Source organism: Monodelphis domestica, chromosome 6 (genome assembly GCF_027887165.1).
Source record: "Monodelphis domestica isolate mMonDom1 chromosome 6, mMonDom1.pri, whole genome shotgun sequence".
Classification (NCBI taxonomy): Eukaryota; Metazoa; Chordata; class Mammalia; order Didelphimorphia; family Didelphidae; genus Monodelphis; species Monodelphis domestica.
In genome coordinates this window covers 228,424,696-228,449,880 of record NC_077232.1, presented here as the reverse complement: position 1 = coordinate 228,449,880, position 25,185 = coordinate 228,424,696, and the positions used below count along the sequence as shown (strand labels likewise).

At 35.7% G+C, this 25,185-nt stretch overlaps 1 protein-coding gene across 1 annotated transcript in view; it reads right to left on the bottom strand.

The window, feature by feature from the left end:
* Window positions 1-25,185, bottom strand: part of TENM3 (teneurin transmembrane protein 3) — a 3,501,974-nt gene that overhangs the window by 1,672,133 nt on the left and 1,804,656 nt on the right. The window contains exon 7 of the mRNA XM_056802938.1: window positions 2,906-3,057. The gene's annotated coding sequence lies outside the window, so the exon portion shown is untranslated. The remainder of the gene's footprint in view (window positions 1-2,905; window positions 3,058-25,185) is intronic.

The following is a 25,185-nucleotide window of genomic DNA, read 5'->3' as shown; positions in this document are numbered from 1 at the left end:
TTGGTATATCCTTTACAATTAAAATGTGGTGACCAAAACATCATGCAAATGAAAGATTCTACCAAATATAAACTAGTTTACAGATGGAAAAACTTTATTTATAAAATGTTCATGTTAATTTAAAGCCACATGCTTTCTGTAAACCAGTAATTTTTATTTTTTAATCAAAGTGCTCTAAAAAAAGAGTGATCGTTTCTAAATTTCATATCTTGATTTGATAAATCCTACAAAAATGCTTCACAGGTAATTACAGCAATGCATTGAAAAGCTAGTTAGTTTCCTTAAAACACAAAGTATAATTTCTTTCTTTAGTAATTATTTCTTTTATAAAATTTTAAAAATTATTTTAAGCCCTTGCTTTATTATCAGTTTTAATATAGAATGACTAGGGCTAAGGAATAGGTGTTAAGAGTCTTGTCTAGGGTCAAACAGATACAAAATGCAGATTTGAAAATAGGCCCTCCCAAATCCAAGCCTGGTGCTTTATCCAGTTTGCCACCTGGCTGTCCCCTTTACTAATTATTTCTGAGAAACAAATGGATAGAGACCTAATGCTGATGACCTGGGTTTTATGTTCTGATGGATACCTACTGGCTTTGTGACCCTGTGCAAATTATTTAACTATTCTATGCATGCAAATGATACAGTAAGATTATAAATTGCCAAGAGGAGCCAATCTGCATTGGTAGAAAAGGTTTCTTCATTGGTAGTTTTCTATAACAGTACAATCTCACATTAGATCTAGAATCAAAGGAAAAGTATAATTTCCCATTCTACTTTTGCTTCAACATACATTTCCATTTTTTTCCTCATCTATTTTTATCTTCCATTTCTAATTCTGCAAGAGGAAGGTTAATATCTCCTACTAAGATAGTTTTATTGTTTATTTCCTCTTGTATTTCATATAACTTCTCCTTTAGGAATTTTGATGCTATGATATTTGGTACACAAATATTTAATATTGATGTTTTATTTTCTATAGTATATTTTATCAAGATGTAGTTTCCTTCTGTGTCTCTTGTTTTTTTTTCCTTTTTTTCAAAACCCTTACCTTCTCTTAGAATCAATACTGTTTATTGGTTCCAAGGCAGAAGAGTGGTAAGGGCTAGGCAATGGGGGTTAGGTGACTTGCCCAGGGTCACACAGCTAAGAAGTGTTTGAGGCAAGATTGGAACCTTCTCTAGGCCTGGCTCTCAATCCACTGAGATACCCAGCTGCTCCTTCCTTATCACTTAATTAGATCAATTTTCATCTCACTTTATCTGAGATCATAATTGCTGCCTCTGCTTTTTACCTTTAGCTGAAGTATAACACATTCTGCTCCAACTCTTTACTTTTACTCTGTGTGTGTGTGTGTGTGATTCTCCCTACCTTGAACGTGTTTCTTGTAGGCAACGTATTGTGAGATTCTGGCTTTTAAACTCTCAGCTATCTTCTTCTATTTTGTGGGTGAATTCATCCCATTCATAGTTATGATTACTACGGGGGTGTTTCTTCCACCTTATTTTCCCTCTGCCTTTTTACATTTCTTGAACATTTCCATCTCCACATTATTTCATGATAATAAAGTCCTATTTCATGGTTACTGACAATATTTCCAATATTTCAAGACATCTTATAGTGATCATTGAACAAGTTGTGTGATGGTTTAGATCAAACCATTCTTATACTGAAGCAACAAATTAATGCCTCGTCTATTATTAATAGATGAATAGCAGCATTTGGGTTTGGCAAAAAAAAAAAACCAAAATAAATAAATAAACAAACAAAAAACCAAAAAACATTAATAAACCCAAAGCCATGAAATTCCACTAGAGGATATTTTTAAAAAACCTTTGGGAGGTGACAGGGAGTAAAATAATAGAAAGTGTATTAATTTATGGTACAGATTTCTATATACTCAATGCCTTTAAAATTTATGTAACATATATAACATATATTACACACACATTTAAAACACAGTTCCTTTCAAATATCACCTATGACACTTAGTCATTCAGTAGAATGACTTTTTACAATTTCTGCCTGAAACATATGTTTAAATTAATTCTCACTAAGTATAGTAATACACATTTAAGAAATAGAGTCCCAGCATAATATGTGGCATAGGAAGTGAAAGAATAAATTATCTTTTTTCTACTCATGATCATAGCATCATAAATAATTCTTGAAATTATACTCATAGCCAAATAAGAAATTTCCTAAGCATCACAATGAGAAAAACCATTGGTGAGTTCAGTGATGCAACTTATTAATTCAGAAAGGTTTTCTTGCTTTTTAAAGATCACAATGCCAAAAAAGTCAATAATAACAACAAATCCTGGACATCTTTCCTGCTCTGAAATAAGTATGCTTCTTGAAGGGACAGGTTATGCTCATTAAAGCTGCAAATATCCTTAATTTCTATTTAATGATCTCACTAGCATGCAACAGATTTTTCACTCAGATAGTCCAGTAAACACTTGTTATAGATTTTTCTGGGCACATTTATCATTTCTGCTTTATGAACCAAAGCTATTTTAGTTTCCTCACCTATTCTATATATCATTTTCACAAATTATTCTTGGTTCAAAATTGACTCCTAAGGCATTTACCATCAGGACAAAATACTATGTGTACTGAACATTTCCAAATTAATTTTTTAAATGTCATTATGAAATAACTTTTAAGTTCTATGGAAGAATCACACATTTCTTCATGTAGATTTAGATAATTCCCATTGATTTGCATAAGTAATATGGCTAGAGTCAAGGTGATATGGATGGAAGAGAAGAAAAAATATTTGCTATAATATTCCATGAAATTCACATAAGAGAAAAAAGTAGCATTGGAATAAAAAAGAAAATCAGAAATCAAATTCCTTGGTAATCAGTGTTGTGATAGCATTCATTGATATACTACTCACCAGAGCAACAAGGGCAATTTGTGGGGCTCTCTGCAGGCTCTAAGCTGGTGAGTTATACTCGGTAGAAAGGTCTTCCAAATCTTAATGGTTGATCTTGACAGATGATAGTCCACAATGACATACAGCTTTCTTCTTCCAATATGGGTCTTGACCTGCAAAGAGAATGGGATATATCATTTAATAACCAATATATTGAGTTTCTACAGTAATAAACTATTTATCTTCTGTTTCCTTTATACTATCTGGTGAATGTGGATTTATAGAGGGATTATTTGAGTAGTAGAGTTGCATGGAAGGAACTGTGTGACTTTGGACAATTCATTTTATATTTCTGGCCCTCAGCATCCCCTTTAATGATATGCAAAAATAATTTTAAATGAGGTAATGCAACCTTGAGATTCTATGGACTAAAAAAAATCTAATGTGGAATGAGGCCATATATACCAGCATAATCATGGAAACCCTACACACAGGAAATATTCTTCATGTATCTTTCAAAGCTAAGAAAAATATTAAAAAATTTTCTTAGTAGCACATGGCCCAATGATACTTTGATACTGTCACTGATAAAACAGTAGAAATATTAGTGAGCAAAATTAGCACATCCTTTGGGAATATGGCAGACAGAGACTAGTGCCAATATAGAATAAATCTTCAAGGGAAATAGAAAATACTGTCAAATCTTGCATGTGACCATAGAATTTAGGCTACCACTCAGAAAATTAGTTTTTCAATCATATAAGATATCTATTTTATTGAAGTCTTTCATAAGCCAAGTTAATTTCACATTTCCAGATGGTGTTCAAGCAATGAAGAGTATTAACCTAAAAACAATGGCCATTCTAATATCACCTTGCTCAATGGACTTCCAAAAGGAACTAATGAGGGTAGAATGTCCAAGCAGAGGTCATGAATATAACAAGTCTCTAGGTGGTGGAAACATAGGATGGAGAAATGGAGGGAAGAGTAGATATTAATTGAGATCGAAAGGAATGCTGCAGTTGTCACCTCTTCAATTATTGCCCTTGGGTTTTTATCCCCTTGTATCATTGTGGCACATGGGTATATTCATGAATAACTGTGTTGGAGAAGGGTCATGGCTCATAAAGCTTCAGAATCCATATCCATCTAGCATGCGGGAGATAAGTGAAACAAGTAATGCTTACAGCTGTGATAAAATCTTAGTTTCAAGTGCTTGACTTCCAGCCACAGTCTCTTCTCTTTTTTCCCTCCCTCCACAATATAACTGCGGATATCCCATGGGTTTGGTAAATGGTGGTCAATGTATGTAGGTGACAAAGACCAAAAGAAATACTAAGACACTATTCTGAGACCAACAGTAATAGAGAAATCACTGTGGGAATGCAAAATTAAGAAGAGGTTTGTTCTATTTCAAAAGTAGCACAGGGGCAGCCTGTGAGACAAAGAGACAAAGTAGCAAATTGGTAGCAGGCCAGGGATACTAAGGCAACATGGGTCAAAGGCAAATAGAAGAATATTTATCAATGTCACCATTGTGACCCTGGAACAACGATGCCTGATAAGTAATACATAATCTTACCAAGCAGAGTCCCTAGCTAATACATGCAAATATGTATCTTATCTTTTATAGGAACTAGAATAGAGGGACTCAAGAATGTAGTTATGACAGAAAACCCCTAGGTAGAGTAGAGGCAACCCTGAGTCCAAATTGCATACCCAATAAGTGTCAATGAATTCCTTTGTTCTGTGGAATAAGATACAAACTCCTTTGTTTGGCATTTAAAGCCTTTCAATATATGGCACAAGTCTACCTTTCCAGATTTATTGTACACTGTTTACTTTTATATACTCTATTTGAAGACAAATTAGTCTGTTTCTTAATCCTTCTGCATCTCTCATTCTATCCTTTGCCTCCATGATTCAGAATCCACTGTCCACCATGACAAAGTTGTAATTTCTATTCACTTTCCTCTGATAATCTTTAGTTTCCTTTAAACAAACTCAAATACTATTTCCTGGAGAAAGATTTATTCTGATCCCTCTCCTCTTTCCTCATCCTCCAAAGACTAGACTATTCTAACTTCCTTCTGGATTTTACTTTGTATACATTTTGTATTCACCTTTCCTTGCAAGCATTCTTTCTTAACAAAAGAAAATAAATCCTTTAAGGTCAAGAAATTCTTTGCTTCTTCCTTCCTTCCTTCCCTTCCTTCCTTCCATATCTACGTACATTTCAACCACTATACCTGCTTTCAAATATCACCTTGCCTTAGTCATGCCTTAGTCATTCTATAGAAATTCTTTTCTCAACTTCTTTTTCTTTCCTTTCTTGCACAAACAATATGCAAATCATCCAACTAGAAGTTCTCTGAGATTCACTCTAAATTCATAAAATGAAGAGCAAGTTCCCATCACCAATGCTGGAGGGAGTCTCCTGCAAACACTCTAAACAAATTCTGAAGGGAAAGGTGGGTGGAAGGGACAATGAATACAAATTAAAAAATAATTGGTTAAGTCCCTTGGTTGAGGAATAAATTTACTTCTTTGTGTGTGTGTGTGTGTGTGTGTGTGTGTGTGTGTGTGTGTCTTCAGTATTTGGCATATAACAGTTATTGAAGAGGATTTTGTACTTGAACAAGTACTTGACATATACTTGAAAAGGGCCAAAATGACATTACTTTTAACTCACACATAAATTAGATTTAAGTGAGGCAGAGTTGTATAAAGTCATCAGCCTCACTTTCTCTTCCAGTCATCAAAGTCCAGTGGCAAAATAAAAGTCAGCATCACTAGTGGATGATCTTGGCTTCTTTCATTTCTAAACATGTTCTATTAACTCTGCAGTGCCTGCTTCCTCTGCTTTCATGGATATTGAAAAAAATTGTTCTCATCTGCCCCCTCCCCTGGGGAAAGGCTTCACATGCCTGAGCTAGACACTTCCTTAAATCACTAATGAGTTTCTGGTGTGTTGGTTACTCTCAACCTGGTTTTCCCTTTCTTCTTAGATAGTTTTACCAAGGCATGGTCACTGCCTACACTCGAGCTTCTTGGAGCCACAGGTGAGAGCTGGGAAGCATGTGGGCACCAAAGAAAGAAGGCAGCCCTTAAAAAAGGGGGCCGCTGTAAGCTGTCACACTAACAGTGCTAGTCCTCTCTGAACACTCCATATATGACAAAGCCAAATTCTAAATAAATGCTAGCTTAATGAACTCAATAAAGGAAGAGGAAGAGAAACAACAATGGCCTCAGTTTGTCAAACAGTAACTTGACATTGGGGAATTTTGCTAATGTGACATATACAGACCATATTGCTGAAAAGAAGCCAGGAATTCATCTTGTTCATAGCACTCATTTTTTACAGATGAGGAAAGTGAAACTCCAAAGAGGTTCAATGAGTTTCCCCAAAACATAGATGTTATTTGTGGCAGAATTAGCTAAAGGGATGCAAGGTCTTCATATTCCCAGTCCACCATTCTTTTCCTATAAATTACACAATATAATAAAGTCACATGCTGCCCTGCCTGATGCTCCTGACCCACTGTCAGTAGGACATGCCTCTTGAATGCATGTTTTGGTTTCTGGAGAGAGATTTGTCTCTATCCACATCCTTTTGTTGGCTACTCCCTTGAGACATGTGAGAGCAACCCCAAGTCCTGAATTAATGATGGCAGTGGCCATATATAAAATGTCATTATGTATTATTTTTCCAGTTGGGTAGATTTGAGAATTTTATTCCTCTCTCTTCCTCCAGTAAGTGCAGATGAAGCAAAACAGAAGGATGCAGTTGATAGAAGGACGTGAGTGACCAATAATGTAGGCTGGGTCAGGGATGGTGTGACCTTGTGTGAGTGACCAATAATGTAGGCTGGGTCAGGGATGATGTGACCTTGTGTGAGTGACCAATAATGTAGGCTGGGTCAGGGATGACATGACCTTGTGTGAGTGACCAATAATGTAGTCTGGGTCAGGGATGGTGTGACCTTGTGTGAGTGACCAATAATGTAAGCTGGGTCAGGGATGATGTGACCTTGTGTGAGTGACCAATAATGTAGTCTGGGTCAGGGATGGTGTGACCTTGTGTGAGTGACCAATAATGTAGGCTAGGTCAGGGATGATGTGACCTTGTGTGAGTGACCAATAATGTAGGCTGGGTCAGGGATGATGTGACCTTGTGTGAGTGACCAATAATGTAGGCTGGGTCAGGGATGACATGACCTTGTGTGAGTGACCAATAATGTAGTCTGGGTCAGGGATGGTGTGACCTTGTGTGAGTGACCAATAATGTAGGCTGGGTCAGGGATGATGTGACCTTGTGTGAGTGACCAATAATGTAGTCTGGGTCAGGGATGGTGTGACCTTGTGTGAGTGACCAATAATGTAGTCTGGGTCAGGGATGGTGTGACCTTGTGTGAGTGACCAATAATGTAAGCTGGGTCAGGGATGATGTGACCTTGTGTGAGTGACCAATAATGTAGGCTGGGTCAGGGATGGTGTGACCTTGTGTGAGTGACCAATAATGTAGGCTGGGTCAGGGATGGTGTGACCTTGTGTGAGTGACCAATAATGTAGTCTGGGTCAGGGATGGTGTGACCTTGTGTGAGTGACCAATAATGTAGGCTGGGTCAGGGATGGTGTGACCTTGTGTGAGTGACCAATAATGTAGGCTGGGTCAGGGATGGTGTGACCTTGTGTGAGTGACCAATAATGTAGGCTGGGTCAGGGATGGTGTGACCTTGTGTGAGTGACCAATAATGTAGGCTGGGTCAGGGATGGTGTGACCTTGTGTGAGTGACCAATAATGTAGTCTGGGTCAGGGATGGTGTGACCTTGTGTGAGTGACCAATAATGTAGTCTGGGTCAGGGATGGTGTGACCTTGTGTGAGTGACCAATAATGTAGGCTGGGTCAGGGATGATGTGACCTTGTGTGAGTGACCAATAATGTAGGCTGGGTCAGGGATGATGTGACCTTGTGTGAGTGACCAATAATGTAGGCTGGGTCAGGGATGACATGACCTTGTGTGAGTGACCAATAATGTAGTCTGGGTCAGGGATGGTGTGACCTTGTGTGAGTGACCAATAATGTAGGCTGGGTCAGGGATGATGTGACCTTGTGTGAGTGACCAATAATGTAGTCTGGGTCAGGGATGGTGTGACCTTGTGTGAGTGACCAATAATGTAGTCTGGGTCAGGGATGGTGTGACCTTGTGTGAGTGACCAATAATGTAAGCTGGGTCAGGGATGATGTGACCTTGTGTGAGTGACCAATAATGTAGGCTGGGTCAGGGATGGTGTGACCTTGTGTGAGTGACCAATAATGTAGGCTGGGTCAGGGATGGTGTGACCTTGTGTGAGTGACCAATAATGTAGTCTGGGTCAGGGATGGTGTGACCTTGTGTGAGTGACCAATAATGTAGGCTGGGTCAGGGATGGTGTGACCTTGTGTGAGTGACCAATAATGTAGGCTGGGTCAGGGATGGTGTGACCTTGTGTGAGTGACCAATAATGTAGGCTGGGTCAGGGATGGTGTGACCTTGTGTGAGTGACCAATAATGTAGGCTGGGTCAGGGATGGTGTGACCTTGTGTGAGTGACCAATAATGTAGTCTGGGTCAGGGATGGTGTGACCTTGTGTGAGTGACCAATAATGTAGGCTGGGTCAGGGATGATGTGACCTTGTGTGAGTGACCAATAATGTAGTCTGGGTCAGGGATGGTGTGACCTTGTGTGAGTGACCAATAATGTAGGCTGGGTCAGGGATGGTGTGACCTTGTGTGAGTGACCAATAATGTAGTCTGGGTCAGGGATGGTGTGACCTTGTGTGAGTGACCAATAATGTAGGCTGGGTCAGGGATGGTGTGACCTTGTGTGAGTGACCAATAATGTAGGCTGGGTCAGGGATGGTGTGACCTTGTGTGAGTGACCAATAATGTAGTCTGGGTCAGGGATGGTGTGACCTTGTGTGAGTGACCAATAATGTAGGCTGGGTCAGGGATGATGTGACCTTGTGTGAGTGACCAATAATGTAGTCTGGGTCAGGGATGGTGTGACCTTGTGTGAGTGACCAATAATGTAGTCTGGGTCAGGGATGGTGTGACCTTGTGTGAGTGACCAATAATGTAGGCTAGGTCAGGGATGACGTGACCTTGGATGCTCCAGTATGCTTCTGATGGTTTGGGCATTTGGCTGACTTATACTTTCAGGCTTTAGATTAGATAAGCAACCATTTCTTCAAGTGTGGACCTGAAGTGGGCAAAGAAGTCAAGGGATTTCCCCCATTTGTAGACTGTGTTAGTACTGAAATAATAAATTCTAGGACTCCCAAGTATGCTATTCAATAAGAAAGGAATTTTAGACTTTTATCCAACTAAAACTTGGATTACTAATTCTTCTTTCTTGCACTGGATTATGAGGGGTGGGAGAGAGAAAAGGAATGTAGCACCTACTTTATGTCAAACGCTGCACCAGATACTTTTCAAATGCTATCTAATTTGATTCTTATGACAGCCCTGTGAGGGAGGTGTCATTATTTACCCCATTTTATGGGTGAATAAATTGAGGCAAACAGAGGTTAAGTGATTTGTCCAAAATCATACAGGTAATAAGTGTCTGAGTCTGGATTTGAACTTATGCTTTCTTAACTCTAAGCCTAGGGCTCTATACACTGCACCACCTATTTGCCTGTAAAATTTTCCAAGGAACTATTAAAACATTTCATTCACCTTCAAAATAGATAATGGAAAGCAGCACAGTTTAAATAGAGAGGCAGAAGATATGAGTCCCCTATCTGCCACCAATTACCTGTGGCAAGTGAATGAATATCTATTGGCCTCAAATTCCTCATTCATAAAATGAAAAGAATGGGCTAGAGAATTTCAAAAGCTACATCCCAGGTCTAAAGAGTTAGGAATCTATGATTCAGAACCTCTGGACCAAAAGCAACAGACCTCTCGTAAAACCCTTTATTTGGAGTGGGATTTAAGGACTTACTATGAGCTGTTCTGTAGGTCCAAGAGTAAAGTCCTCAAGAGCCTTATAACTCAGCATGCTTTCAACTGAGTTCTGACCAGCATGGAGGGCTTGCCAGATGGCCATGCATATTTTATCAAAGCTAACATTTTGAAAAATATTGGACAGTTTAAAGATGTAACCAAGCCCAGTGAGTATTATTTTGTTTCCTGAGGGGGCTGCAGAAGTAAAGAGGAGGTATCAAATTGTCTGTAACAAACAATTCAATTGCTAATTAGATACAATTGAAAATGGAGCTTTATGTGATTGCTAACAAAGATATCGAGAAATTCATACTTATTCCACCCAAATATCACAAAACCTTAAGTTGGTCATTATTAGTCAGAATTGTACTTCCCTTTAAAAAATGAATAGGCATGAAATCTAAATATTTTAACTGAGAAAAGTTTAAAAGATCTGACAATGATGTTTTCTTAGGATTTGTCTCCTATTTCTATAACTATTTACATGAAGATGAAGAAATGGTCCGTCACCTTCACCATGCCTTCCAAATTATTTAAATATTAAATTCAAATTCAGTGAACACCTATGGAAATTTGTGTTGTTCAACTGGCATTTGATAGTTACCCAGATGAATTGGCAGTATAAATTACACCTCATTTATTCAGTTTTCAGGATAAATGTCTGTTTGACATGAATAGAAATATAAACATAAACACATACAATCACCTGGAGTCTCCAAATATAATTAATTCCCTCTTAAAGAATATGAATCATGTAACCATGAAAAAAATATTCTTAATTAATTAAAGAAAGTATATATATATGTGTATATATATATATATATATATATTTTCCCCCTCTTTTCTATGTGGGTTCCTCTAAGAATTTCCCTTGCTTCACAGTTGCATAAATGACAAGAAATTATGATCACAATATAAATAGACAATCTCTCATTTCATTCATTTCAAATCTTGTCTTTATTTCATTTCATTCATTTCAGCATTAAATGGAAATTATAGTGAAATAAATGATGCTATAGTCAAATATCATGAAGCTTCTGTATTTAGCTTTTAGGGTAACGTTAACTTCACTGTGGTATTAGTAATCTCATCAACTTTTTGGTTAGGGATGGATAAATAACTAGCTTTTAGTATGTAAATTACTAAGAAAAACATTTTGCAGAAAATGGGTCAGGTTAGAGATGTAAATGAGGCCTAAAATGTCTCATTAGGTTTTGAATTGCATTTTTTCTTTTTTTTTTGTTTTTTCTTTTTTTGTTTTCCAAGCATTATAAATCTTACAAGCTTCTGGGGTAATTTTCTTGCTTGAATAAACTAGCAAGGTCTTTTCCAATAATAAATGAACTGAAATATTTTTCAAAACTAATTCTGCCTGAAAAGATACAGCAAACTGAACTCAGAAGTTCTTCATCTTTCTTTCTAATGTTATTCATATTGTTTTCTAAAATTTTACATAATTAGCTCAAGAAATTAACTAAGTAGGTATAATAGCATAAATAATATTGGGGAGTATTGGTATATCTCTCTTGGTAGTTTAATCAAACATGAACTTAAAATATTCCTTAATATCTTAGAGCAAATTTATGACTGTAGAAAATACATATGACTGTGATAACTATGTGTATACTTCCTGAATCTCTTATGAAAAATTACTGAATCTCCAATAGTCCTAGTACTGGAGCGAAAAGAGACATAGACATTTTTTTAAAAGGCATAGGCTTAATTTAATTAGTAAACTATATATTTATACATCTACATATACTTAAACACTCTATATGTGTATTGTATCCTGGGCATATATATTTCCATAGACCCATAAAGATCAGAAGAACTTTGAGATTATCTAGACATGGGGTGTCCTTAATCTTTTTTTTTGTATCATGATACCTTTTGAAAATCTGGTGAAGCCTATTCATGCCTTCAAAGAATAAAAATTTTAGATGCAGGAAATTAATAGAATTACATGGCACTTATAAAGCAATTATATAGACTTGTATGATGGTAGTTGATCAGTCATCTCAATAATGTCCAACTATTCATGATTCTATTTGAGGTTTTCTTGGCAAAGATTATAGAATGGTTTGTCATTTCCTTTTCCAACCCATTTTACAGCGAAGGAAACTGAGGCACACAGTTAAGTGACGACTAAGGTAACACAGCTAGAAAGTATTTGAGGTTAGATTTGAACTCAGGAAGATAAGTTTTCCTGACTTCAGGCCAAATACTCCTCCTACTGTGCCAGCTAGCTGTTCCACATTGAATTATAAAGGAAACCAATGATATTGAAATAGCTATCAAAATATAGCAACTAATCAATAAATATTTAAGTACCTATTATGTTCTAGGCACTATTAATAAGCACTGACAATTCAAAAAGAGGTGAAATATATTCCCTACCCACAAAGATCTTAAAATCTAATCCATTCAGGGAAACAAAATACAAGTATATATTTATATATTACATATATATAATATTATATGTATATTTAAAGTTCCTATTTAGAATCCCTGGTCACTCATAATGAAAAATGCTATCCACCTCCAGAAAAAGAACTAATGAACTATGAGAATAGATTGAAACATACTTTATTTGCTTTATTTTTCTTTTTGTGTATGTGTTTTCTTTTGCAACATGGCTAATAAGGAAATATGTTTTGCATGACTTCACATATACAATTTATACTATAGTGCTTGACTTTCAGTGGGTTGAAAAGGAATTGAAAGGAGGGAGAAAATCTGGAACTGAAAAGTAAAATAAAATAAATGTTAAAACTTTTTTAATGCAGTTGGGAAACATTTAACAAAACAAAAACACGTGGAAAGTAAAGAAAAATTCCGACTCTGGTCTAATTATGTTTTTACAGTTGAGGAAACTGAGGGTGAGAGAAAGGAATTCATTTGTTCACTTGTCATAACCAGGTGATAGAGGATTTGGCATTAGAACTTAGTTTTCCACTTCCTGGTCCTGTGCTCCTTCAAGAACAACATGAAATCTTCTTGGTCTTATTCATTCCTGGCCCATATCCTCAGAGTCATTCAATCTAGTATGTGACACTACCACTATTGAATCAGTTTCCTGAACTCAGAAAACATTATGGACACAAAAGCAATGAAATATGGCTTTGCTTCTTCTGAGACACTAATAAAATAGCATCATACCTCAGAGTAACTGTCACTAAGCAGTTTCACACATCTTACTTTTTGTCACATTGGTTTCTATCTGCAAATCACTAATTTAGAGCAGTCTAAATTAGCTTCTTGACAATATATGTAGCGTTTGTTGGTTATCTTCATCTATCACAGCATTGCCAATGTTTGGGACAGTTTAACATCTCAGATTCATGACAAGAGGCTGAAATTTTTGTCACTCTAAAAGCTGCAAAAGTGAAAGAGTAAATATGCAATTACAGCAACCGCTGATATTTAGCCAGTCAAAAGCCCTAGAAGGGCAATCAATCAACCGGTTGTCATCATTTTGTAGGTTTCTGTGCTGGAGTTAGCTGGTGCAAAATAGAAAACTTCCAGTGACAAAGACATTTTGAAACAGCTGGCATTCTCAATTGTCTGTGGCAACAAAGATCATTATTGGCAACCCCATCAATTCAGAAAAAAAAAAAAGGAATGAATGAAGATCAGTTTGTCTCTCAGAACTCCATTGTAATGAAGGTTTTTCACCTGCTTCCATAGATTTTTTTAATTCAGTGCGTTAGTAACAACAATAGCTTTTTAAAGAGACACTTAAATTGATCTTAAAAAATATAGCCACTTTAAAGCAGATAGTCTGTATATTCCACTTATTCTTACTGAAGTATTCATAGGAACATTAATTTAATACATCACTTGCATTCAGGAAAAAAAAAAAGATAGGAAAGAATTCTGCACAGAGATATTTAATTTAAACTAGACCAAGCTGTTTTTCTAATATTAAAGAGTAAACCAAAAGATGGTCTCCATATATTAGTGGGTCATTACAAAACAAACATTTTTAAATTATATACAAATGATTTTACACAGCAGTTAGGTGATGGAGTGATAGAGATATGGACATAAGGTGAGGAAGACATGAATTCAAATCTAAATTCAGACATTTGTTAGCTGTGGGTCTCTGGGTAAGTTACAATTTCTGTTTGCCTTGGTTTCTTCATCTATAAAAAAGAAGTAATAATAGCACCTACTCCCCAGTGTTACTGTAAAGCTAAAATGAAATTATATTTACAAAGTGAATTGTGAACATTTGGGAGTATTAATAGTGTATTGCAGATATAGAGGCAGACACAAATATTTAGGTAGAAGTTAAGATATAAATTCAGAAGGACTCCACTTTCTGTCAGATCATCTTTATGTTTATGGTGATAATTGGATTATTTTGTTGCTTAAACTTTGCCCATATTTCCTACTTTGATTGTGTTAAGATTAAACTTCTAGTTCAAAATATTATCATTTAATGATTAAATGTCAGGTTTGAGAAAAACTTACTGGAAAGATGTTTGTGGACTTGTTTTACTCCACTAATACCTAGTATTTTTGCATGTTCTATGGTTTTCAATGGGCTTTTAATATGTGTTTTGTCATTTAATCTTCACAACTTCTGAGGCAAGTGGTTAGCTATAAATAATAACATATAAATGTCACAAAGAGGTAGCTGGTATGTTGTAAATAAAAAATGGGGCAACTGAGTCTGAAAAAAAGTTAGGTAACTTGTCCAGAGTCACCTAGGTAGTTGGTGTTAGAGACAGGATTTGAATTTATATCTTCTTAATTCCAATGCCTACCTCTCTATACTATACAAGATAGCTACCTGAATTTTTATTGATAGCTTGAATGAAAACATAGATGATTTGTTTGTAAAATAGAGAGTTGAGAGTTATATTCATTAATTGGGCAAAATATTAATATTTTTAAAATAATGTTATGCCTTCTATGTGGGAACAGAGGAACAGGAAAAGTGTTAGGGGAATATGATCTATCCATGGTATCATGCTATTGTTGACAGTAACCCTGAGGGATTGCCCCTACTACCCTTTGGCAGTAATACACATCATACTTTATCACCCAATATGTGTAATTGTATTTTCATTGGCTTGTGACTTCTCACATTTAATCCTATGACCCTCACACTCAGTCTGCCTAATATTCTCCAAATTTTGCAAAACCGGGGAAGCATTGAATCCTAGACCTCAGAGGGTAAATATGTCTAATCCATTCTAGTTAATGTCATGATCCTGAGTGCATTTCAAAAAGAGTATTTGTTAATAGTGACTGAAATAACTGTTAGCATGAATTACAGATATTATAAACTTACATAAATCTATAAATTCACTGACATGTTTGTAATATCTGTGACCTGAAACCTAAATGATTTGTTGAATACTCATGACACAGTGTGGTTTTAATGTGGTTGTAGATCTGAGTAAAAAGCATGAGATTAGGGACCTGATTTATGGATATGTTATCATTATTTTAAAGTTCCATGATGCTTGCGGGTATACTTGTGTGCATCCAAAAGATATGATGATTCATTACATCTAGAAAACATTTATGATCGAAATGTATTTTATTGTATTTTTAATATATTTCATAATTTTTGAGAGAAAAAATAGGACAACAAACCTATACTACTTTGCAAATACAGACTTAATAATAGAGGGAGTTGAATGAATAGAATTCATAGAAGATAAAGGGGTAGAATAGTAATGAGGAAGACCCAAGTTCAACTCTTTTAGATTCTTACTAGATAATGTCTCCTTAAGCAAGTAAAAAATCTCTGGTCTGCTTTGAATTTTTCCATCACTAAGATGAGAATACCAATGGTACCTATATCACAGGATAATTGTGAGGATCAAATGAGATAACATAGTTAAAGCACTTTGAAAACTTTAAGATACTAAACGAGTGTTAGCTATTATTATTACCATCAGCAACATTATCATCTCTCCCCAAAAGAATAAAATCAGCAGTGGGCGCTGTTGGAGAGTACTGTGCCATTTTCCATATTTGTATTCCTATCATCTAGCATAAAGCTTTTCCATGTTTTTTCCTCCTTGGTATTGGAACGTAATCAGTGCAGCATCAGTGAGGACTGCTACCTGTCTTTCAACTTGTCAGGGTGGACTGGAAAATTAACTGACATCTTCAGGATCACATAACCAGTAAATGTCAGAAGTGGCACTTGAACTCATGTTGTCCTGACTGAGGCCAGCATTCAATCCTTCCCTCTATGCTGTCTTTCACAGAATAGGTACTGAAAAAAGATTTGTTATATTTGACAGCATGAACCCCTTAAGCCTACCTCTCAAATATCCTTTCTATGACCTAAAATAATTGTATTGTGAATGTGTGGCTTTTTTAGGGTTTTGTTAACTCCAAAAAAAGATCTTGACTTGTTCCCACTGAATGAATTTCCTGGCTTAGTATGTGTTCATTCAATATCAGGTTGTCAAAGAAAGTAGCTGGCAGAGTTTTCCATGTCTCTTCTCACACTCGGTATTCTTACTTTCTCCTTGTTACTCACCTGTGCTAATATTGAAGGTTACTAAGGCTAAAATAATCAAAAGAATTGTGTCTATATGATGGTGATTAAAACACCTTGTTCTTTTTTGGCCTTTATTTTCTAATCCATTTTATTTTGGATTAAGAGTGTGAAGTTTTTGCTCAAGAAATGACAATATCACCTGTAACATCATGCCTTGTTATGAGACAGCATCATAGAAGTGTAGTGTTTCTGGGTGTATAGATATGTGCATATGTATATGTATGCATATATAAATACACACACTGGTATATTTCAATAAGATATATACTAAAAATAGATGTATGTACAAATATATGGAATTTAAAATTCACTGATATGTATTTGGGAAATTAACTCAATTTTCTTTAGAAGGAATCAGGTTTTATTGGTAAGTTATCTGATTAGAATTATATATAAATTATAATTCTCAAATCTGCATTATAGTTTTATTCTCTCCCATTTATTATAACACAGTAAATATGCCCCCCCTTCCAAAAGTAAGAGGTTAGAGAGAAGAAGCTGCCTAAGCTCCCTTCTCTGATCAATACTACTTGCTTCTTTATACCTGTCCAAGTCAGCCTCATGCTTTTGGTAGACCCATTCCACCATCCCCTTAGCTTTTTATTGTGTTTTACATACTGCTTTATATAACAAACAATGCTCCCCAAATGCTTAGTATATATTTTATATCAATTATTATGGGCATAAGGGTTTTTCCTAAATAGAATGAAAGGAGAAGATATTATTCAATATTAGTCTTTATTAAGCCAATCCTCAGTCTGCAGGCAGTCAGTTAAAACACTTTGAATGCCAATATGTGCTAGGAATGGTACTAAAGTATTGGTGGGAAAAAATGGCAAGAAGCCATCTTTGCTCTGAAGGAACTCACAATTAAGTCTTGTAGAATTGAATTGTTAATAAATAACAATCAGAACATTTCTTCAAATTACTGATAAGACATTTCCCAAGAAAGAAGGAAGGAAGGGGGACCATTCCTCCATAACTGATTGCAAACCTTTTAAGAAAGCCATAATAAAAATAAACAAACTCTTTCTTGGAGAGCAGGAAACCAAGGATCTCTTTGAATTCTGTGTTTAACAGACACGTTCACATTATTTCTCTGTCCTCACTTCTTCCTTCTCAGCCACACTAAATTTCAAGTGATTAACAAAAGACCACAACTTCAGGGTGTCTGAGTTCAAGTGTGAATTGTCACCCCCTCTCTAGAAGAAAAAAGTCACGCCTGAACCTGAGTTATCACATCTTAGAGGAGGTCAAGGATACTCACTCACAACAAGTTTTCCTTAAGGAGAGTTTGATGTTGTCTAATGTACCTGCTCAGAACAGCAAGTCTGAAACAAGATATCAAATTGATCCACCGGTTCTTGGAAGTGGGGCCTCGTAGAGGTGACAAAAACTGTCTCCCAGGAAAGGAAGTTTCGCTACAGCATTCGTCAAGTGTCCCTTTCTAGGGAGAGACAAGTGGCAACTTGTCACTAGCAATAAAAACAGCCAGCTTTCACTGACATACCGCCCAGTGAGAAGAGGCAAAAGGCAGAGGAGGCTCTACTGATGGCCCCTCTCTAAGGACAGGGGAGGAAGAGAAAGAAATATTTTAAATAAAGAATACAACTCGCTTTCAATGTAAAGTGGCAATGATTTCAGAAGGGAATGGAAATCCAAAGAGAAGAACTTAGCTTATTTTTCTTTCATTTTGACATGTTTCCTCAAATCAGTTGATAGGATTCATAGTAAACTTCATAGCAGATTCCCATTCTTATTCAAAGTACCAGAAGCAGACCGTTGGCATAATGTAACAGAGGAATAAAAAGCCAGACGTGCTCCCTTTGTTTGATGGCCAAATTTAGTCAGTGCTAGCAGAGATGCAATTAAACCTCATCAGACAAGTCAATGGATAGGTGCCAGCTTAAAGAGCAATTTATTGTTACTTATTCTGCTAGTGTTAGAATATGCAAAGAATATATATATATATATACATATACACATCTAATAAAATATATATACTAATGTATACATGTATCCATTTATATACTATATGTAGAAAGATATTTTTAAATGTATGTTATTTAAATGCTTTTTTCCTATTCCTATACAGACACATTTAAGTATATGCATATATAATATATACATGTTATAGCATTTATTTCCTTTTTTTATTCTAACACTATAGCAGAATATAATTTATTGACATTATAATTATTTTTTAAGCAAGATCCCTCCCTATTTACAGACTTGTCTGAATATGTCTAACTGATATTTGGGGGCCATTGTAAACACACACACACACATAGATCCTTTATGTCTCTCTTAGGTTCTCTGTAAAATAAAATTACAGCTATTTATATGTGTGTTTAAGTATTTATGTGTATCTATGTGTATCTATGTATATGTGTATATAGGTATATATATATGTATACATGGGTGTATAGATCTATATCTATAACTATATAAAGTTTTTCATTCAGGGATGGAGGAAATCCTAATTGTATTTATCTTAAAACTCAAACAAGGTTAATCACTTGAATTTTACAACTAAATAATAATTTGAATAAGATTAGTTATTTCTAAACTTTTGACCCAATATAGGCATCATCTGATTGTAGATTTAATAATCATTTTGAATGATAGATGCAAGTTAGATGTTTACAAAAATGCAGTAAGTGAAGCCTTCTTATTAGAATTCCAAATAAAAGAGGACACCTTTAAAGCATGAAGGTGTGTTTGAAATGGGTTACCTTCGCAACATGAGCAATATTTTCAAAGACTGCACATCGAAAGTCAGGGGGGGAAAGTCTTCTAAAAACAACCCATTTGAGCTTCCTTCCTTTTCAAAGGTTCACATTAAAGGTATAAAAAAGGGAAGTAAATTAAATTTCTTTTTCACAGGCAATAATGAGTTGTACAATTTGCAATTAAAAATAAATTAGGCACAAAATCTGCAACAGATTGTTTTTAAACTTTCATTAAACCTCTTGAGTTATGTTGCTAGATGCAACCTGCTAGCAGAAATGCTAGGGCTGAAATGAGTTTCTGGCATATGAGGGAAAACCATGCCTTCAATTTACAATAATTTAATTTACAGCTTAGCTGATTGGATGTAGCATTTTAACACCATTTTGGAGGTTTAAGAACAGCAAGTGCCATAATCCTCTGAGTATTTTGATCACTAGCACGCAAGCATGTAACATACTTTGTGTTCAAGGGAAACCTTTATCCAGAATGCAAAGCTGGTGCTGAATTACAATCACATTCAAAAAGATTGCAAGCCTGTGGGTATTAAGCTTTGCACTCGCCAAGCTCAGCCAAAAGATTTATGCAATCTACTCTGGGACCTGAGACTTATTCATACAGTTGATCTGATAAGAGTATGCTGAGACCTTGAAGTTTATTTTTATCATAAGTTTTGCATTCAAGGTCTTAACCATTAGACCTTTTTAGTGCTAATCAAAAGTGTTCCTTGCAAACTCAGGAACTGACACTGTACAAGAAGATAAAATCTCACCCCCCAAAAAAGAAAAGAAAAAAAAGTTTACACTTTATATAAAAGGAAATTTTCAAGACCTAAAAACAACCTCTGGTATCTTAGATGTTATTTCAGATTCCTTTGCTGTGCTTGTCTGAGAAAGATTTGTCAGATATCTTCACTCCTCAAATTCAAGTGATTTTAATGACAGATGCCATCTGTATCAGAAAGTAGGCAACTCTTTTTTCAGAACTTTTTTGGTTAACCAATGACTCATGGATTATTTATATGGTCTATGTTGCTCAATTACAGCCGCTAATCTATGACTCAATGATAAAGTTGAGACAGAAGGAAACAATCATTTCATAATGACTCTCTTACTTATTTGTAAGTAAGCATCAAAAATGCTTGTTGATTTTTTTTTACTGTGAACACACTATTTTTGAATTCATAAAATATGTAAACACACACATGAACACATATGTATGGAAAGAGGTGGGGGATGGTGCCTTGTAACTTAAAAGATGTTATTTCCAATTTAAGAAAGGAAGAATTGAAGGAAACAGATTAAATATCTTTTATAGTGTCATACAATTTATCACTGGCAGATCCTTCCAGGAGAAGAAGAAACACTTGTTTTGAAAATCAGAGCATTCAGTTCCAATTTCTGCTTTTTTACTTACTGTGTGATTTTCCATCACATCACCTCTACTCTTTGGGCTTTAATTTCTCAATCTGTAAAATGGATTTACTAAACTCTTAAGGTCTTGTATACTCCTTGTGCAATTTCTAAAGTATTATAAAAATACTGAATATCTCTATAGGTGTATTTTTTGGCTATGAGTGATATCTTTTTTTTAAAACCTTTACTTGCTGTCTTAGAATCAATCAGTACTCTGTATTTGATTCTAAGGCTGAAGATTATAAGGGTAAGGCAATAGGGGTTATGCCCAAGATCATATATTTGAGGTCAAATTTAAGCCCAGGTTTTCCCATCTCTAGGCATGACTCTCAATCCAATAAATCACCTTGCTGCTCCCAGCATATTATCTTTTTTGATACTCCTATAGTTGAAGGACTTAAAATAATCTCATAAAAAATAAACGTCTTACTCATTTAACCATTTTTCCATAACCACTCAACTTAAGTTGAAGTTGAGTGTGAAAAAGTCAGAGGATATGAAATTAGGAAACACAAGAGAATGAAGAAAAAGAGGAAAAGACTGCTGGAATCAACATTGGAATTAGAAATGAAAAGAATTGAGAGGAGGAAGAAAAGCATAATTGACGAGAGCTGAAGATTTGCACAATGGGAATGAATTAATGCAATATGGAGCAAAATAGAGAAAAAGGGAAAATACAAGGTCAAAGACAAAGATCAGGATTCAGAAGTAAAAGAGGACATGAGGAGGAATTTGGGGAAATTCTGAAATGTTTTCAAAGATCCCAAATATTTCAATGCTGCAAAAATTAGCTGGAACACCATGATTTCAAAAATATCAAACATGGAAGTAACCCAAATTACTAATGAACAGGTAATCAAAAACTATATAGTATCTGTATATTGAGCAGCTAGGTGATCGATACAGTTGTTTGAGCACTGGGCTTGGAATGACTCATCTTAATGAGTTCACCTTTGATCTGAGACATTACTAGCTGTTTGACCCTGGGAAAGTCCTTTAACCTCTATTTGTCTCAATTTCCTCATCCTTAAAATGAATTAAGGAAGAAAATGGCAATGCATTCCACTATCTTTGCCAAATGGGGTCACAGAGACTTAGAGATGACTGAAAATGACTCAACAACAACAAATCTGTATATTTTTTATGATAACCTGTGCAGAAGGATTGCAGTATATAATCTGAAAAAGTGGTCAACCCGCAAGTACTGAGAATGCTAAATCACAGATGCAGAAAAAGATTCCAATATGACACAACTAGAGAATGATATAATGACTTACACCCCCCAAAAATTATTCTTTTAAAACAACCCATTTGTGCCTCTTTCCTTTGAAGGTTTGCAACACATTTCATAGGTGATGCCAAATGAACAAATATTTTCAAATAGTTTTCAAATGAATCAGTGATTGAAGAACTCAAGATATGTATTATCTGCCATCTATCATGATTTTAGTAGGGTCTTAAAGTAGGAGGAGAAACTCAAACTAATAAAAAAAATTAACCAGCAGCCAAAGAACAGAGAGAATTCTGGTCAAGTGCCATCCTTTATTTTTACTACCTACCATTTCTTTGTCTTTCATGATGTTATAAAGTTACATTACACTTTCTTTCTCTGTTTTTATGCCCTATAAATATCTAATCTTTCTACTTCAAGAGTTTTTGCCTTTTTTGGTTTCTTGGAAGCCTTTTGTGCCTAATGAAGTCTATGAATCCCTTCTTAGAATGTAATTTTTAAAATTCATAATTGAAGGAAATGCTAAATTTCAATTAGAGGCTAATGAAAGCAAATTAGTAATTTTTCCCTATAAAATGTCATAGACCCCATGAAATCTATCCACATACCACTTGGAGGTCCACCAACCTCAGGTAAAGAACCTCTGATCTAGTTTGTCCTCATTTGGTATTCCCACCAAAACAATGACCCTTGGGGGAAGCTGGGTGGCTCAGTGGATTGAGAGTCAGGCCTAGAGAGAGGAGGTCCCAGTTTCAAATTTGGCCTCAGACACTTCCCAGCTGTGTGACCCTTGGCAAGTCACTTGACCCCTATTGCCTAGCCCTTACCACTCTTCTGCCGTGGAACCAATATCCAGTATTGATTCCAAGATGGAAGATAAGGGTTTAAAGATTAAAAAAAAAACAATAACCTTTTCCTCAAATTTCTTTAGATGTATTGTATGTTCCTTGGCCTTTGGAAAGGAAGACAACACATTATTCATAAGAGAACAGAATTGTGGTTTTCTTGGTTGTCAATATTCTACCTTAAAAATACAGCACTTATTAAATTAACAAGCATTTATTAAAATGCCTACAAGAGGCTACTCTGTTAGTCACTGTGGATACAAAAAAAAATGTGAAACAGTCCCAATATTGAAGAAATATGTGTTCTGTTGGAGTGGGCATTTTCATACATATGTATATAAAATGATACAAAATCTATGGAAAGGAATTTTGATAGGGTAAGCACTAGTAAAGAGAGGGCATCTGGAAAATCCTAATGGAGAAAGTAATCCATGAATTGTGTCTCTAAGAGGCAGAGGCAAATAAATGGAGAGTGCATTGCAGATATAAGGGAGAACTTATGAAAAGGCAGAGTTGAGAAATTGAGTGTTCTGTAGGAAGAATACCAATTTAACCTGATCATAGAGCATATGAAGGGGATAAGTATGCAATGAGTCTGGGAAAAGGTAGGCTATGTTCAGTTGTGAACAAACGTAAATGTCAAAAAGAGGGAATTACACTTAATTAAACTGTTGAAATGAATCCATGGACTATTATGGAGAAGGCAAGCTATATAGATAGAACTATAATTTAGGAAAATCACTCTGTCATCTGGGTGGAGGATCAATTAGAAAAGAGGGTGAGGAGGAAGGAAAATGAATTATGAGCATATTCTTAGTAGGAAATGATGAGAGCCTGAATTTGGGGAGTGGCTGTGAGAGAGATTTTAAGGATGCATAAATGATAATATTTAGTAATGGATAGGCTCTATGGGTGAAAGCAAGGAGTCAAGGATGAAATGGAAATTGAGGACTTGGGTGACTAGAAAGATTCCTCAATAGGAATAGGGATGTATAAATGGGGAAAGCAGTTGAGAAGGGGGTGGGGGGAACCAACCATAATGTGTCCCATTTTGAACATGTTGAGATTGAGATCCTAACAGGACATACAGCTTGAAATGTTCCACACTTAGTGAGTGATATGGGACTAGAGCTCAGGAGTCAGATTAGGGCTGGATATAGAGATCTGGGAATTCTGTGCAGAGAGATGCTAATGAAATTGTAAGAGAGGAAACCCAGACTCAATCTGCCAGAAGAACAAATCAAGCATGGGAAGGGCAAGGACAGAGAATTCCAGAGAAAGAACTGAAGAGCTGATAAAATCTAAGCAGTTAACTCACTTCTCTTTGGGGAGTCCTTCAGAGAGGTTGGTCTGAGAGAACCTCTGAGTCTTGATCATCCTTCTGTGAATCCAGACCCCTGAATCCAGTGGAAGACAACAGGTGTGGACAGGACTTTGTCATGAAGTTATTCATCTCAGGATGATTTCTCCTTTCCATCCCTCTAACTAGGATAGCTAGAAAATCAGGGCAGCTATCACAACTGACTGGGGGTGGTGGTTCAGGCAGTCAGCCTGACCCTTCAGGATTTGGAAAGCAGGGGTTCAGTTGTTAGCTTTTAGGGAATTCCTAGTCCCACTTTCCCATTACCTTATCCCACCATCTTACTTGCCTTACCTTATGTGTGTTACTTAAGGATCAAGTGCCTACTTTATAATATCTAGGAAGAGAGACCTGAAACTTGGGGAGGAAAACTATACCTTCTCAGGGAGGGAGAAGCAGTTCAGTCCTGGATTTTACTTCAACCTAGTCTCTGAAGAAATATAGTCTGTAACTCTAAAGACAACTAGTGTGAGTTTTACTAGGGAAAGAGAGGGGAGAAACAATCTTTCCCTCCTCTCCACCTTTTAGCTCCATTTCATCTCTACCACAATCTAGTCTTGAAATTAAGTAGTGGGTGACTCCATTTCTCCCCCTCCATTACAAGATCTATTTAGTTAATTGTTTTGACCTGTGCACACAGAACACAGATGAATTCAGGCAATAGTCTACAATAACTCCTCCATCTGTTTCCTGGATTGAAAATAGTGATTTTTTAATAATTAATCTGTTAAATGTTGGAGCTCCAAATTAAACAACAGAAGAGATAGGTTTTTATAAGAGACTATCCTCAAATTATAGTTTGGCTTTCTTTTCCATGAACGCATTACCTTACATTTGACCACAGCAAATCTCATCCATTCAAAAATGTTTCTAAAATAGTCATGTAATTTATTGATGGCACTTCAAACGTCACTATCCTTAAAAGGTTTTGTATAATTTACAAATATATTTCAGTTTTCATTTTATTACAAGTAATGCCCAAAAATGTTAATATCTCTCTAGCTATTATTCCATATAGATTTGTTAAGCTGTTTAATTCAACTCAATTGATAAATATGTATTAAGTACTATGTGAAATGTGCACATTATAAGGATTAAAGCATTTCAAAAGTGATGGTTCCATTGTTAGTGAAAGTAATGATAAATAAATAATAAATAGAGATATATTGGCAATTCTTTTCCCTTTCTATTTTTGG